Here is a 15,914-nt window from a genome sequence, read left to right as displayed (position 1 = left end):
TTACTATTATTCAATTTTAACATTACGAAAGAAGAAAATTCTGCAGAATTTGTAACAAATTGAAGAAAGAATGTACAGCTCTTTTCTGACACATTTAGGGCATAAATAGAAAGAAACACGGATTAAAAGACCAAGGTATGCAATTTACAATCTTAAAACAGACGGACTGAAGAATCAGGGGGGAAAAGCACTTTCAAGCTTTGAAAACTGAGGTTTGGAAGCATCTTTGTGGTAATGTTTCATATGACAGTAGATAATTGGAACAAAATTAGTCTGATCTTTTTCCTGGAAACAGAATACAATGAGCAGTGAAAACATTTAAAAAGCAGATTAGAGTATTCTCATCTTCCATTTTAAGGGAATTTGTTGGCCTCTGACAGCATCTCTACTTTATCCAAAACTATTAACAGAGCTTTGCCAGAAGTTCTATTCTCATAAGCCCACTCATGAGGGGTAAACATTTGTCTTTGCAATAATTCAACACACACAACCTGCCAGGTATTTTCAAAGCATTTCTTTTCTCTCTAACTGGATTATAAGGGTTAATTTTGATAAGAACTCATTCCTACAATAGTGGCATTATCACTGTCACATGGCAAAGACAGTGCAAGGCAGAGGGTAGGGACACTCTCAACAGGGCTCAGAGTACCCTCTGGAGCTTGGAAATAAATAATAATTGAATAAGGCTTTCTTGGACAGAGGAAAATGTACTTCCCAACAGCTGGAATATCTGAAGTTTTGCAGCATGTTTTACACACCCACATCCACTGAAGGATACTTAAGAAATACTTCCAATAAGTCCTAAAAATAAATGGCTTAAATTTTGAGCTAACAGAAAAAGATTTTAAGGAAAGGGTGCTATAGTACACATCACAGTGATGATAACAACAAATGTTTAATCCCACAGAATTCCAGAGAATACTGAAAAACTTCTGTCATTGGAGTCATTTCAATGAACATGTAAGGCATGTAAAAAGCATACAGGAGGTACTTAAATGGTTTCCTGACAAAGGAAATGATCTTCAACTCAAAAATAAAACCTGAATTCTAGAATAGGTGTAACTGTAGATTGAATGTGAAACTTTAACTTCAAAGGGAGACCATTTGCAATCTGTAAAAAAGAAAGTGGGGCCAATCCAATTGTGAAGACTCGATGATTCCTGTGGGTCCCTTTCAACTCAGAATAGTCTGTGATCTGTGACCACAAAAAAATTTGACACTAAGCAATCCAGAGTTTAAAAAGACAAAATTATCACAAGAACCACTTGTCTGAGGGCAGTCTCAGGCCATGAGAAGGAATATTTGAAAGCAGATAAGTAAGAACAGGATGAGATTTTACTAGCACAAGGATGTTGAGCACTCACTCCTAGCAACACATGCCTTGGGATCTCAAGCAGCTTTGCAGCACAGCCCTTATTTTCACTTGGTGAACTAACACCCAGAAAATGAGGTGAAAAGCTAAACCACTTGGGACAACCAGGACCAGGCACCTCTGGTTTAGTTTAGTGGCCAAGCCCTTGATCCCACTGACGTCCAATACTCCTTACAAAGCAGTAACAAAGGGCTTTAAGAGGCTTCTGATGTTCAGTCTCTCTGAGCAGAGTTCACTGACACAATAGGTGTTATTTTTAGGAGTATGAACACCTGGGAATAAGCTTGATAATACAAAGTATCTCACAAAATTACTGTGTTTTATTGGATGTTGGTAGCCAGTGCTAACACTGATGGGAGGAAACATTCGTTCTTTGCATACTACTTCTTCGTCTTGTATTTCCATTTCTTCATTATCACAAGGTACCATATTTCTAGAAAGAATCAATTCCTAAACTACAAACACTATCATAAAATATACCTAATAAAAAGGCCTGGCAACTGAATAAAAAATGAGTTTTAAAAAGTCTGCACAAAAATTATTGAGGAACAGTCTTATTCTGAACAACAATTACTCTAAGAATTTTTTTTTAAATCCCAAATCTTGTTATTATTTTGTGGTCAATTGATTGTTTTGATTGATAAGGAAACTGCCACCTATAAAAATATTAATCCCATGGACTGAAAAAAAAAAGAAAAAAAACCAAAAAGGAAAAAGAAAAAAAAAAAGCAGAAAAAACTGTGTGGCATTAATCTTATGCAGAGATTCTAAATTATATATTTTATTATCCAAGGGAGATTTATACTCCCATTATCTCTTACACCCACATAAGACAAAGCAAGTGTAAATCTGTCTTTCTTCATGCAGGGAATTTCTTAATGCTGGATTAGAGAGGTGATTATTCTCCCCTCACAATTCATAACACTGTTTTCCTAACAACCAGAAGCACCCTCATTTAATATTAAGACAGATGTTTTGACTGAGAGCAATGTGGATATGTGCTGAAATTAAAAATTAAACCCCCATATGACTAAATATTGAAATGTACATTAATCCTTATTCTAAGGGTGATCTTCCACCACCAAGTGAGATGCCTGGCCAACATTAGATATTTGCAGTAGCCAAAGGGACAAAGGTCTTTATACAACTTTTATAAATTACATTTACTCCAATTGCAAAAGACCCAATTCTTTCTTCTTCTGTAAATTGTGCCTAGGGTAGGGCTGCCACCTCTGTGCCAGTTCCCACTCAGAGAAGTACAGGCTGGTTGTGTCTAAACTGAGACACAAATTTTAACAATACAACTGGTATGAGAAAAAAAAGTGTAAATATGTCAAATTCATATTTGATATATTTTCCTCTATCATCCCACAATATGACATACAGCACCAATTCAGCTGTGATGAGCTCCTGACTGGCAAGTTTGCTGCCAGCCATTTGCATGTGGTAAAACTTGCTCAAAACTTGCTCAAACTCTTTACAAACTTCAGCTGTCACAATGTTCCTGGTGGACAAGGTGGTGTCTGAGGTAGATACAGGCAGGGCTTTTGGGTCATTAGAGATTAAATCATACTGTGACTTAGAGATTTAATGGATAAATTTAAGCATTAAAAAATATTATGAATACTATCCTTTCAATTTATAGAATAACTGGATCACAGAATGGTTTGGGTTGAAGGGGCATTAAAGATCATGTAGTTCAAGCCCCCTGCCATGAGCAGGGAACCTCCCCCCAGCCCAGGCTGCTCCAAGCCCCAGCCAGGCAGACCCCGCACATTCCCAGGGATGGGGCAGCCACAGCTTCCCTGGGCAACCTAGATGATTCCATTCATCTAATCTAGTAAATGCACATTACTGGTTTTCACATGAACCCACATTGCCATTCTAGAGAGCAGAGTTTAATGAATTGCAAACTCGTGTACTGGAAGCAGCAGCAACACACCTTGGAGAATACTCTGGTCCCGCTGCTTGAGAAGGTTTGCATACAAAACAGCACTGCCTCAAATGAAAACATGAAACTCTGGCTTCTCAAGTAAAAATCATAATTCACAGAGTGAAGTTTTCACTGAAGCTGGAATGCACCCCATGTAGTGGGAGAAGAGGAGACACAGCCCCTCCTCGATCCACTATTCCCACAGTCACCTCAGAGCCAAGGCAGTGAGGGGCAGCTTTAGGGATACCCCACACCCTGCCAACCCCTCAGGTCATCCATCCAGTCTACAATCACCTGTGCCCACAGCACTCTGGCCAAAGTAATCCCTTGTTCTAGTTCTGTGTCTCCCCAGGACAGTCTTCCTCAGGGACATCCCCAACCATCTGGTTAGCTGAGCTTTCAGCCAGCTGTGAGCCAGCAAAGTGGCTCAAAGCAGCAAGAAAACAAAAATTACAGATATGCCTCTCGGTATTTTACATAAATTGAACCAGACACTGATTAATGGAAATCCAGGAGAGCTTCACTGAGGACAAGGGGGCAGGGCAGGGAACATGATTGTGTTCTGCCCAGTATTAAACACAGCTGGTTTTTAAGTAAACAAAGAAAACACCACTGTGCAAAGAAAAAATCCAAAATCTTCAGCTCCTATAAATCAGCTTCGCTTCACCGAAGTCCACTGAGTTATGAAATCCTGCATCAGCCACAGATTTCCTCCTCTGTGTGATGAAGAGTGTTCTGTTTGTTCCCCTGGGCCTCAGCTCAGGCTCTGCATCAACACAACTGCTTTTCCCAAAATGAGTATCAACACATTTTCTCCCGAGTCACATATTCTTTGCTTCTACACACTGCACACTGCCAAGATGACTAAAAAAGCTCTATAATAGTATTTAAATGGGTTTTTTTCAATTAAAAAAAGCCCCAATGACATTGTTTTCTCATACAATTAGAAAACTCACCTCAGTTTATTGCCATTTATTGCACTAAAAAGCTAAAAAAGCAAATTACTGTATAGAAGAGATCCTGGGATAATACACAGTACTGAACAAAAAGGAAACTTTGAAACAGAACAACCCAACATCCTGTGAAAAGGTCACATAAAATGATGTACTGTGACAGATTTTAGCCAGGAATTGTTAGGAGAAAGATATTAATAAAATTATAATGAAAAACCTTACAAGTCTGTACACATGTAACTAACTGTAATGTCTTAATCAAATTTATTCCTACATCAATTTTATTGATTGAAATCTATACACAAATACTTGGATTTCAGAAGAAAAGACTAAAACATTCTCCATTAATAAGCAGGACACACATCTGAGTCCTGAAGTTGGAAGTCTGCTTTTCAAAGAAGGAAAGGCCCCATCTGGATGTCAATAAACATCATGTTATTATGTGTTCACAGAAAAATGTAGCATTAGTATTTTCAAAGCATACACAAGACATTATTTGTAATTTTTCAGGGGAAAGCACACATTTTAACAAGTCCAGACACTCTGTGTATATTATTGCATTGTCTCAGGAAGAAAACACTCCTAAGCAGACAAAGGCACCTCTTCAGTTGCAGATAATGCACACATAGTGTGCCCTGAGAAGTATTATTGACCTGTAAAGTCAGGAATGCAGCAGTTAGAAAACATCACAATTAGATCTGTTTGTGTTTATTCCATTTAGCAAGTCCTTGTGGATATGTGAAACCCTGGGCTGTTACCTTGCCTTTCACATGCTCTCTAATTTCAGTGTACACCAGAGTCACTCCTCACGTTGGCTTTGCTGCAGGAATAGGAAGGGTATCCTTTTAATACAGAAAATGTTTTATTCCTAAAGGCTTATTTCTGCTGCACTGAAGCCATTACCAAAATGTCAGTCAAATCCAGTGGGATGATGATTAGTCATATTAAATCCTGTTTGAAATTCTACAGATCTTTGTGGCTTACAAACAGTGCTCACAACAGCAGGGGGGTTGATGTAGAGGGAAAACCTTCCTTTATTCCAGGGAAAGTCATTTGATGTGTCCGGCTCCTGAGCCTCAGAGTGACACAACTCAGCAGCCTCAGGAGACCTGGAGACTGAAACTCACTGAAATACTCTAAACTTTAAAATAATTCTGCAATATGTCTTGCACTGAAAACAAAGTGAAATGAGACACTACCCCAAAAAACCCCACACATGAAGAAGACCAAAAAAAGTTATTTTAAGCTGCTCAAGATTTTTAAGCATCCAGGAGGCTTTAGCAACAGAATTGTTTATTCTGTTAAACATCTGCTGAGATGGGTAAAAACAGAAAATAAAATTATTATCCCCCTTATCAGCACAGGTAGGTAAAAATATTCCACTCCTTAATGATTTGGCAGCAACTTTGCAAGTAATTATCAGTTTGTGAGATTGAGAGATGGATCGGAAAAGCAGATTAGTGCCCAATACTCAATTTTCAGTGCTTTGTTTCAGGAAATATAAGGTAGCAGCATTTCCTGTTTTAAAACTAAGAATGTACTCTTACTACACCCAAAGTAAATGAGACCTTAGTAATACCCCAGTCTGAACTTTGGGAAAGGCTTGATTATGCCTTGAGCTGCAGTTACTTCATTTGTCCTACATTTATTCAGAACAACAGTGTAGATCACTAATTTCAGTTCCACACTTACAAATTTGAATCCTGCAAACAGTATCTTCATGGCAAGGCAGACCTAAAAAACTTTGTGCTTGCTGCAGCTGCTTAACACCCAGGAAATCAGGTTTGTAACTCAGAACCAAAAAGAATACCAGTTTTTGTAGAAATAGGAAGGAGATAAGGTCAGAAACACTCTGTTAGGATTTGGAAGAGATTAGAGGATCATTTGATTAGGTGAGCTGACAGATTAAGCATCTTATATCAGGACTATTTATGTCGTGCTCTTTTTGCCCTCAGAGTTCAAATACAGATGCTGCTTTCAAGTTGTAAAGTCTAGGCAGAAAATTGCCGAGTGTTTTTGACACAGAACCACCAAACTGGAACACTCTCTGACCCATATTTCTCAGTTTTCTGTTCCCTGCATGAAGCCCATTTTCTCCCCAGAATTTTGCATGAAATGGATGTGGACTGGAGGCCAAAGTCATGAGAGCTGATGGCAGTTAAGTCATGTTGTTGCACTTGTTAAAAATAGGGCTGAAGGATATTTATTCTCACAACTACCAGTTATCATTCTGACATAACACTTACCATGACTGAAAGTGCTCACAGACCCAGGCAATGCATTTTTAATACGTACAGAATCAAAAGACACTTTAATTTCTTCTTTAAAATGATGAAATATCTAAAATGCACTAAAAAGTGATTTTATTCCCTTTTAAAAGTGCTTTCAAAGAGAGCGTTAACAGCTGATTTATTTTATTCCACCTACATTCATCTGTTTGTCTTCAGCATTTCACTTTGAGGAAAATCTGTTCCACTGTTTCAGCTTGTGGGCTGTTATTTTTTTTAGCCTGCCTAGTGGTGTCACATCCAGTTCCTCTGGAGATCACTCCATAAGGCTCTGCACCTTCCCTGAGTTTTCCCTCTGCTACAGTGACCTGTAAAGTCTGGGTCAGCACAATGATTTCAACTGTTGGGCCAGGTGGCAGTGACATGGTTCCAAAACAATTTTTAAGCTTTGCATTCCAGGTCAATACTCTCACGGCAGCAGCTGCATCAGGAACTCCTGTTCTGTTGGGCACCTACAAGTACCCAGCCTTAGACAGAAGTGCCAGAGATAAATATGTATTTCCTCCTTATTTGATGTCAGATTCGCTGTCCCCTCTCCCAGCCACCAGTAGGTAAGCTGAGCAGTTTTAAAACATCCACTTCCAAACACCCTCCTCCCTCCTGCTCTCCAGGATTGCCTCCATGAGGGAGCATTATTGGCCTTCCATCAGGAAATTGAAATGGGAGCAATTAAGTTGAATGGCAAAGCTTCCAGCAGCTATTCAGGTATGAGAATATCTTTGCAGTGATACACTGAAATCAAGTTAAAGAAAAAAATATGGGATTAATATAAGTAGAATGGTATGGCTGTGAAGATCACCCTACTTAAAATGCAGCTTTTATTATATTATTTCTTTTGATTCAATTCTGCTTTTGAAATAAGACAATATGGACTACACAGACTTTATTAAAAATACGTCAATTATTTTACCACTTCCAAGCATTTAAAAAGCTGTTTTCTATGTGGGATGGAAGACATTGTTAAGCATGAGCAATTTGGATTCACTTTCTTGCTCTAAAACAAAAATTATGCTATATTTAAGTTGTATGACTTCTGTTTGCCTTAGTTTTTAAATTGTGAAAGAAGCAAGTTTCTGCACTTTCTACAAAGTTCTACTGCAAGGCTTTATTAATTCATATCTTGTTTTATCATTCCTCACAGCTTCATTCTACAATTAGTCCCACTCATTCTAGTGAAAATTCTCAGGAGAGCTTCTGTTGTTCTTTGTGCAGGACAGAGAAAATGTTTCCATTAAGCAACAAGAGCTTTTCCCACCCACAACCCCCCTGTCCCCTGCCTTCAATGCTTTTTCTAATTAAAAGTCCATTAACTCCTTGAGAGCAACAGAAACAAAAATACTTTCTTTTTAAGTTGTAGTTCTTACCTGCCCTTCTTAGAGGGGAAAAGACCCACCGTACAACTAAACCAGCTGAAGCCCTGGCAGCACAAACAGAAGTTTTCCCTTCTCGCTGTACTTACAAACATACACAAGTTCCCTCTTCTTTCTGCTTTAGCCTCAGGCTTCCAGTATGTAGAAACCTGCTGCCTAAAATGAAACTTATACATTTAATAAGAATTCTAGGCTGTCTGAAGAGAATTGGCTCTTTTATTAACTACATAAGTCTGAAACTCAGTTAGACACTGTTCAGAGTTCTGTAAATATAAGTCTATATTTCACCATGGACATGTTCAGTGACTTAAAAGCAATATAAACAGGGTAATCCCTAAAGGGATGTGGCATCCCTTTCTCACTGCACTCATATCCATCCCACTTACTGGGTACTTTACTTTACTCTACTTTATTTCTTACAATGTTCTAGCAGGAGGCTTGTGTTGTTTTGGATTTTTTACAAGGAAAAAACTTGCAAAGAAAAAGCAGAATGTGAAGAGCAAAGATATTGCTCATGTTTTATACAACATCCAAAATTCAAGTGCATAGACAAGGTTGGTACAACACATTGTTTTGGTCAGGAATAGACCTACATTTCTATGCTTCCTAAAAAATCAAACTGGAAGAGACTGCAAAGGGGAAGAAATTCCTTCCCTGCCTACACTGTAGTGTTACAAAGGCTCCATAGAGCAGGATATCATGCACATGCCATACCTTATAGAGCAACCCCACCTTTATTTTACAAACAAACCCAAACACAAAAGAGAAACTTCTCAAGCCTAAAGTTCAGGCAACTGTTGCCATTTTGCAAACACTTTTTGTGTACAAAAGTTGAACAATTCTTAAATCTAAAAAAAAAAACTCTCAAAAGGTTCTCCTTGAAAAAAAAACACTTATTTTTTTCTAGACACATTGGACGGGCAATACTTCCCTACAGAAAAGCTCTGAATCTCCAACACTTTGACCCACAGCCAGAGACTGTGCAGGATCAACAGTGTGGAAGAAGCACTTTGGAAAGAGGAAGGTGCCACCACTGGCACCAGCTCACTGCCAGGCTCTGGGCACTTCTGCAGCCCCCTTGGGGAACATCTCCCCCCTGGGCAGCCTTCCTGAGCCTCGGGTGGGGCTGCACAGCCAGAACAGCAGGGCAGGGCTTCAGCCTTCAGGAGCAACGCTGGTTTAATTTACCCAGAGCTGGGACTGCACACTAGAGCTGCCAAGGAGAGGAACTGAACTGACTTGAACAGGCACAAAAATGATTTCCAAAGTCTAAACAAAAAGGATCCAACCTGATGCAGCAAATAGAAAGGGCACAAAGAGGGACCACACACAATGGGAAACATTTATGGGCCATGAGATTCCCAGGGCTGAAGGACAAAGACTGGAAACTACAAGAAGATACAGCTTCTACTGAACGTGTGCAAGTAACTGCCAAGTGCAGACTGTCCTAAAGAGTGATATCCCAGGATTTCAATTAGAGATAGAAGGGATTTATTGCTTCCACAGTTTCAGCACAAAGCTATCAAAGACAATGTATAAGGACTGAAATTGTAAAACACTTTAATGCTTCTGAAAACAGATAGTGAGGAAACGTTTTTCCCTCCCAGACAGTACTAAAGCCTGGAAGAGTGAGCAGTCCATATTAATCCTCTGTGCTGCAAAGCAAACTGGGCATGTGCTGGTTGGGGGTGAATGACAGATTTAGCTGTGCTGGTGAAACAAAGTACCAAAGAGAAGGATTTCATCAAAATTATGTGAAAAGGCAACCAATGTCATTTAAGATGACATCAAAACCTTACTTTAAAAACTGTTCCCAGTTATTTCAAGTCTCCAGAGACAACCAAAAATAGACTGAAATTACTCACTATAAGGCTCCGGAACCATAACCAAAATTAACTGCAGTGACTAAGCATACTTGTCTTGCCAGTAATGAGAAAAAAAAAAGAAACATCCTTTATCCATGATAATTTGACAGTAGTTATTATTGTTAACACAGAAATAAAGTGATCAATGTCTTCTCTTTAAAATATAGAATTTTTCAGATTAACAGGTGACAAGGTGAGCAATCTCACTGGAGCCCAAGTCTAAATGGGTACTGAAAGGGAACATTTCACACTGAATGAGAACTGCAATGACAACAAGACTGCTGAAGAGCTGCAGGCAGCAGGAGTCCCCTTCAAGACTGCACAGTGGGCAGGGATTGACAAAGCAGTGAAGAAAATGTCAGTGTCAGCAAAAGTCGAGCATGCAGTCAGCCATGCTAGGAGAATTTAGAAAATAATTGGGGTCCAATGTGCAACTATTTAGCCCCAAGTGGTCTTAGTGCAGACACTTGAGAGCAGCCACAATGAACAGTTTTCATCAGAATTTTCGTTATAACGCACAGGTCTGTGAATGTTGCAGGTGATATCCTGAACTCACTGTCTGCACCAGTTCCCAGTGCCTTCAGGAAAGGAGGAGAACTAAGAAGGCTGAAAAATACTGATTTTCATCAAGTGGGCTGAGATTTCCCAGTGTTGGTTTCCGTTTAGAGCAGTTATTTTTAAGCATTCAGAGACATGAATTCAGCCATCATTTCATTATGGAAAGTGAAAAATGATGCTTACAATATTACCATTTACTTGTAAGGGAACACCCTGCTCATGCAGCTTGGCATTTTGGAACTTGCACATCTTTACAGAAATAGGTTCCCAGCTTGGTTACATCCAATACAACTCGGAAATCTGTTCTCCAGCACTTCTTAAAAAATACAAGCATCTAAATTCAAACCCCTATGTTTTGAACAGCAAAACCCAGAGAGGTTCAGAAGCATTTTAGTGCCTATTCCCAGCTAATTATGATTCAGCAGTGACATGTAAAGATGCTCCACTGCCCACAGCTCTGCAGAATCCAACTGCAGCAAGTCCCCCTCTTACTGGAACTCAGCTCGGGGGAAGAAAGGTGTTAGCTGTCTCCCAGACCCCTGGATTATTTGTGCTTCCTGACCCTGTTGACATAACTCCCAAAGAAATAGGTTGCAGAATTAGTGTTTCTATTCAAGTTTTCCTTCTGGGCCCACTTTGCACTGTGGCCCAGCTTCAGGAGGATGAGGAGGACAACCCTTTGTCTGCCCACAGCCTGTGACTGCAACATTCCTCATCTGGGTCTAAATTTCCCTGATTTGGGGAGCTGTGAACAGACAATTACTGTAACTAGTTTGCATAACAGAAAACCTTAAATACCATTTTCAGAACTAGACCTGTTTTTCTGGTTCAAAGACTACAATAATCTGCAATTTAAGCTTTTACCTGTGGGGTGATATATTTTCTCTTTAGCTTTGGAAGTCTACAGACTGAAAGGTCAAATGTCCCTCTGTCCACTCAGGAGCCAAGAACTGAGTCCAGCCTGAAAGGAGAGACCTCCCCAAATTTCACTGCTCTGGTGTCAGAACGAGGTTTGGAAAATCCACCACCTCAGTGTACTTGGGGGGTTGTTTTGTTTTGGGGAACAAAGAACAAACATTTACTTTAACATCTGAACCTTTACTTTTAAATTTCCAAGCCACTGGTTGCCTGGAACACTTTACAGAATCACTGGAATCAAGAAGTGCAAGAATACAGCCTATACTAGTGTAAAGTATTTATGCCTTTACTGCACTTTTACTATAAATTTCACTTACCTAATCAAAATACTGCTTTTCAAATATTCCAGTATCATATCAAGTACTTTTCTTAAGGACTAATTTAGAACTGCACACGCTGGAGTGATTTATCCTTTAATTCCTATGCACTTATCTAAATTGAATTTAATCTGACATCTTATTGCTAAGTTCTATTACATTCTCCTGGAGCTCTTAGGAATCTTTTCTAGAATTGCCTAATTTATATAAATTTATGGCATTACCATGTATTGACACCATGCTTTTCACTACTACTCCATGCAGATAACATAGTGGTGTACCAGCTGGTGCCTCAAATAACCCCAATATTTGACTTCTTTCTAGTCCTTCCCAGCCAGAGAATTTGCCCTTTATGTCTCCTGTCTCTTCATGCACATGCATGACTGACCCAGTTTTCCCCCTGCCTTAGTTGCTCCAATTTTCCTAAATAACTTTGAATAAGTTACTATAGCAAAAACCTTTCAAATGTCTAAACAGGTTATAGCTCTCAGTTCTCTTTTATTTGATATTTCATCAAATCCTTCAAGAGTTTGTGGCAGTTGAAAAGATATCATTTAACTTTACAGAAGCTCTGTGGAATTGTCCTTTGAATTACTTTATACAATATCATTCATAAATACATATATAATAGATTTTTGTTACCTTTTATGGTCTTGTCAACTTCTTTTCTGGATTCTTCATATTCTTCTTAGATAAATTGTTATTATTTTGAAGGGTGACTGGAACCTAAGTACCCATCAGTCTCTGTCTCACAGACACAACTGGCCTTGCTGTCACTGTTACTCTGAAAAATTCTGTAAGCTTTTCACAGAAGTTTCCGCTAAAAATTTTCCACAATATAGATTTGAAGCCTAATTTCTTCACTGGCATTACAAGGGATTCATGAAAAAATGGGCAGAGAGGTGATGGATGCTGAGGAACTTCCCTCATCCTTTCAAAGAACTGCCATCTCCTAAGTCCTGCTGGTTTCCTTTCAACAAAAATTAGAAAAAATGGCTACATATATTCCAAAAAAGTTGGAAACACTGTGCTCATCACACTTACAGTTTCACAGCTCTCACCCAACACACAGGTTCAAGTCCTGCCTCAAGGTGAGATAACTCAGAGCGATAGTTGACATCTCTCAAGAGAAAATGACTGTGCTCACTTGGACTATCCCTCGTTTCTGTATTCATGGAAAACAGTTACTGGATCAGCACCAAGGAACGGGACAGCACACGGAAACATCTCCAGTAACAAGGTGTAAATTCAAAGGCTCTCCAGTCACACCTGACTTCATGGATCACTGGAATATTAAGATCAAGTTCATCCCATTCTCATGTTTGATAATGACTATCTCAAATACTTTTCATGGACAGCAAGACATTTCTGACCAAAGGAACTGTCACTTCAGGTGCCCCAAAGACTGGGAAAGTTTTAAGATCACGATTCTAGACAGGAGAGCCCACACTACAGCTAAATTTACTCAGCTTGGAGTATTTTTTGACTCTGACATTATATTCCTGAATAACTGAAATGCATTAACTGTCATTTTGTAACAAAATCAAAATAAATGCTATATCTGGACTTCATATCATTTGAAGACTAAGGTTCCTGCAAGTCAGTGGCAGCTGTGACAGTTGGCACAGTGAAAGATGACTGGGAAACAGGCCCAGAAATTGCTCTTATTTGCCTCATCTCTTGAAAATACTCAAGGTCAATGGCAATGGTTGGGGTTGTTGTAAAGAAGACAGCTATCTGTAGAGAAATGTTCCCCTTGGAGCCCTTAAAAATTCATACTAAAGAAAATAACAATGAACATTATTTGAATATAAATTGAAAAATATATTTCAGTTCTGTTAAGTTAATCAGACTTAAATCTCCACGGGAAACTTGCAACATTGTTCTGAGTTTAAATGCTTCCAACAATTTACAGCTTCATTTTGCCAACTTTTCCCCAATACAAACTCCCCTGAATTTACACAGCTGAGAGGGCTGTTCAACACCAGCTGAACAAAGTGTGTGAAGAACAGGTTTAATATGCTGATGAGAAATAGTGCAGCAAAAAGCAGCAGCAGGTCCTGAAGAAAGTTCTCTTTTTTATTCAGATGAAAGACACCTCAGTAATGCATCACTGCTTCCTACACTTAGATCAACACTGGCATATCAATTTTCTTCTTACATTTGTGCATCTCTCTATAACCAGATGTTAATTAGCATTAGGTTTCTCTGACCTATCACTAGCATCAAAGTGAGAAAAGTATCAGGGAGGGGGATAGAGAAAATTATGCAAACGTTACTTAGAGGATGAACAAAACTTCAGTGTAGAACTAAATTGAGTCGGTCTGTAAAGCTGCCCTAGCACGAAATCTGTTCAACATCTCTGTCACATGGAGACCAGGTAAAGAGGAAATGTGAATCAACAACACCATGGCTTAATCTATTTTTCATTTCCCTCTCTGAGCCAAAGCATGAAAATGTGTGACACTGGAGCAAATGCCAATGTTGTTGGCTTTGACAGATTTCCCTTGGAAAGTCCACAGGGCTTTCTGACCCCAGGCAGGCAGTGCTGCCAGGAGAGCAGCCGGCTGGGGGGACCTGTGCCCTCCCCAGCAAACAGCACAGGGAAACACAGCCAGGATACTCTGAATTCTCTCACCAGGTCCCAAAGGGTGGCATTGGCATTCAGACACTGCTGCAGTTCCTGGAATCAGCCAACCCTGAGAGGGGGTCCTGGTGCTGAATGAATGCCATGAATGAAGGAGGCACCTGCACCACCGAAATACACCACTCTGCTGGAACAATTCTTTCTCCTCTTCGAGTCTCTCTCTCATACAGTGTCAGTGCTCCATTCCCAGAACAATACACTGTTATATAAATGCCTGTGTATAGAGGGAAAGGGGCATGCCAGGACTTGTGCAGATGGATAAACATGTGGTCCTCAAAGTGGATTTTGTGTTCAGAAATCGCTGATTTCAATTCAATCAGAAGACACAAACACGCATTTATATGTTTTGCAACAAAAAGGTAAATTTCAGTTGTATTTTCACTACAGATTCAGGGGTTTCCATAGTGAAACAAGACAAAAAGGCAAAAAAATTAGAAAAAATAAAAAGTCAAAAATCAGGAACTGAATGTTCTGTTCCCAGGCAAACAAAACTGTATCCAGGAAATCACTTGATGTAGGTAAGATAAAATGTTTCAAAGTATTCCATATGTTTATCTTCTTTTAAAAAATATGGAGAAACACAAACATAAAAAGATTTTGTTTCACTATAATAAATGACACCTAAGCAATGTCAGGACTAAAAAAAGATGTGGGGTTTTTTACAAAAATTAAGCAATCTCTCATGCAAAAGTTCAATTTCAATGAATTATCCTTTCTAACACACACAAAAAAGGCAATCAGGAAAAGAACTATCTGTTCCAGCTCTCAGTAGCATACACACAATTGGCAATCATTTCACGGCTTCCTTGGCCAAGACACTGGAATGTCCCGTGCATCCACCAGTTGCTGTGTTACATGAGGCTCTTCTGGAATTGCATTTTCACTCTAGTTCCTTCAGTGAAAGACTGAATTCCATTACCTGCTCCATCAGTGGTTACATTTGGTTATTATTCTCACTGTCTTTCCAATATCTGCACAGCAGATGAACTAACTTGACATCCCCAGGAGCAACTCCTGCTGCAAGTCAGTCAATAGCTTAAGTTTCTATCTCATTTTAGAAACTGAGATAGCACAGTAGTTACAACTGCAATCCCAAAGAAATAACACTATTGCACAGACCTCTGCTGATTACTTTTAATTTATATACAGGTTAGTCCTTTTTCACCTTCTGGTCTTGTTTAAGAATATAACAACACAGCAACCTTGATAAAATCGGAATCAACTGTTAATTAGTGCTCCATGTAATGGAGATGAAAGCCAAGGCATTCTGACTAAGAGGATGCCACACAAGGCATTCTAAGAGGATACTGCACTTATTACATTAAGCTATAGATAACTGCATCAAATGGAATATTTAAGCATTTTAACTTGAGCACTTTATGAGTTAGTAATTCACTTAATTATTTTCTCTAGAGAACAAGTGGTATAATATCATGCTGATGCATGGGGAGTTATATGAATAAATCTTCAGGCATCAGGATAGGATCAGATACCCCAGAGCCTCACTTAAATCAATAAAAGCAGGAGGAAAGAGTGGGAAGGATGCTGCTTCTGGCTTATTTCACAGCACGGTACAGCAGGTGCACCAATCATGCTGGAGATCCAGTTGCCTTAACTTAATGAAAATGTAACTCAAATTTTCACACTTTCATAAAAGTAAAAAGCTACCTGTGTTAGATTCTCATTTAAAATG

Source organism: Pithys albifrons, chromosome 16, assembly GCF_047495875.1.
Source record: "Pithys albifrons albifrons isolate INPA30051 chromosome 16, PitAlb_v1, whole genome shotgun sequence".
Taxonomy (NCBI): domain Eukaryota; kingdom Metazoa; phylum Chordata; class Aves; order Passeriformes; family Thamnophilidae; genus Pithys; species Pithys albifrons.
Note: the sequence above shows the minus strand (reverse complement) of the source record.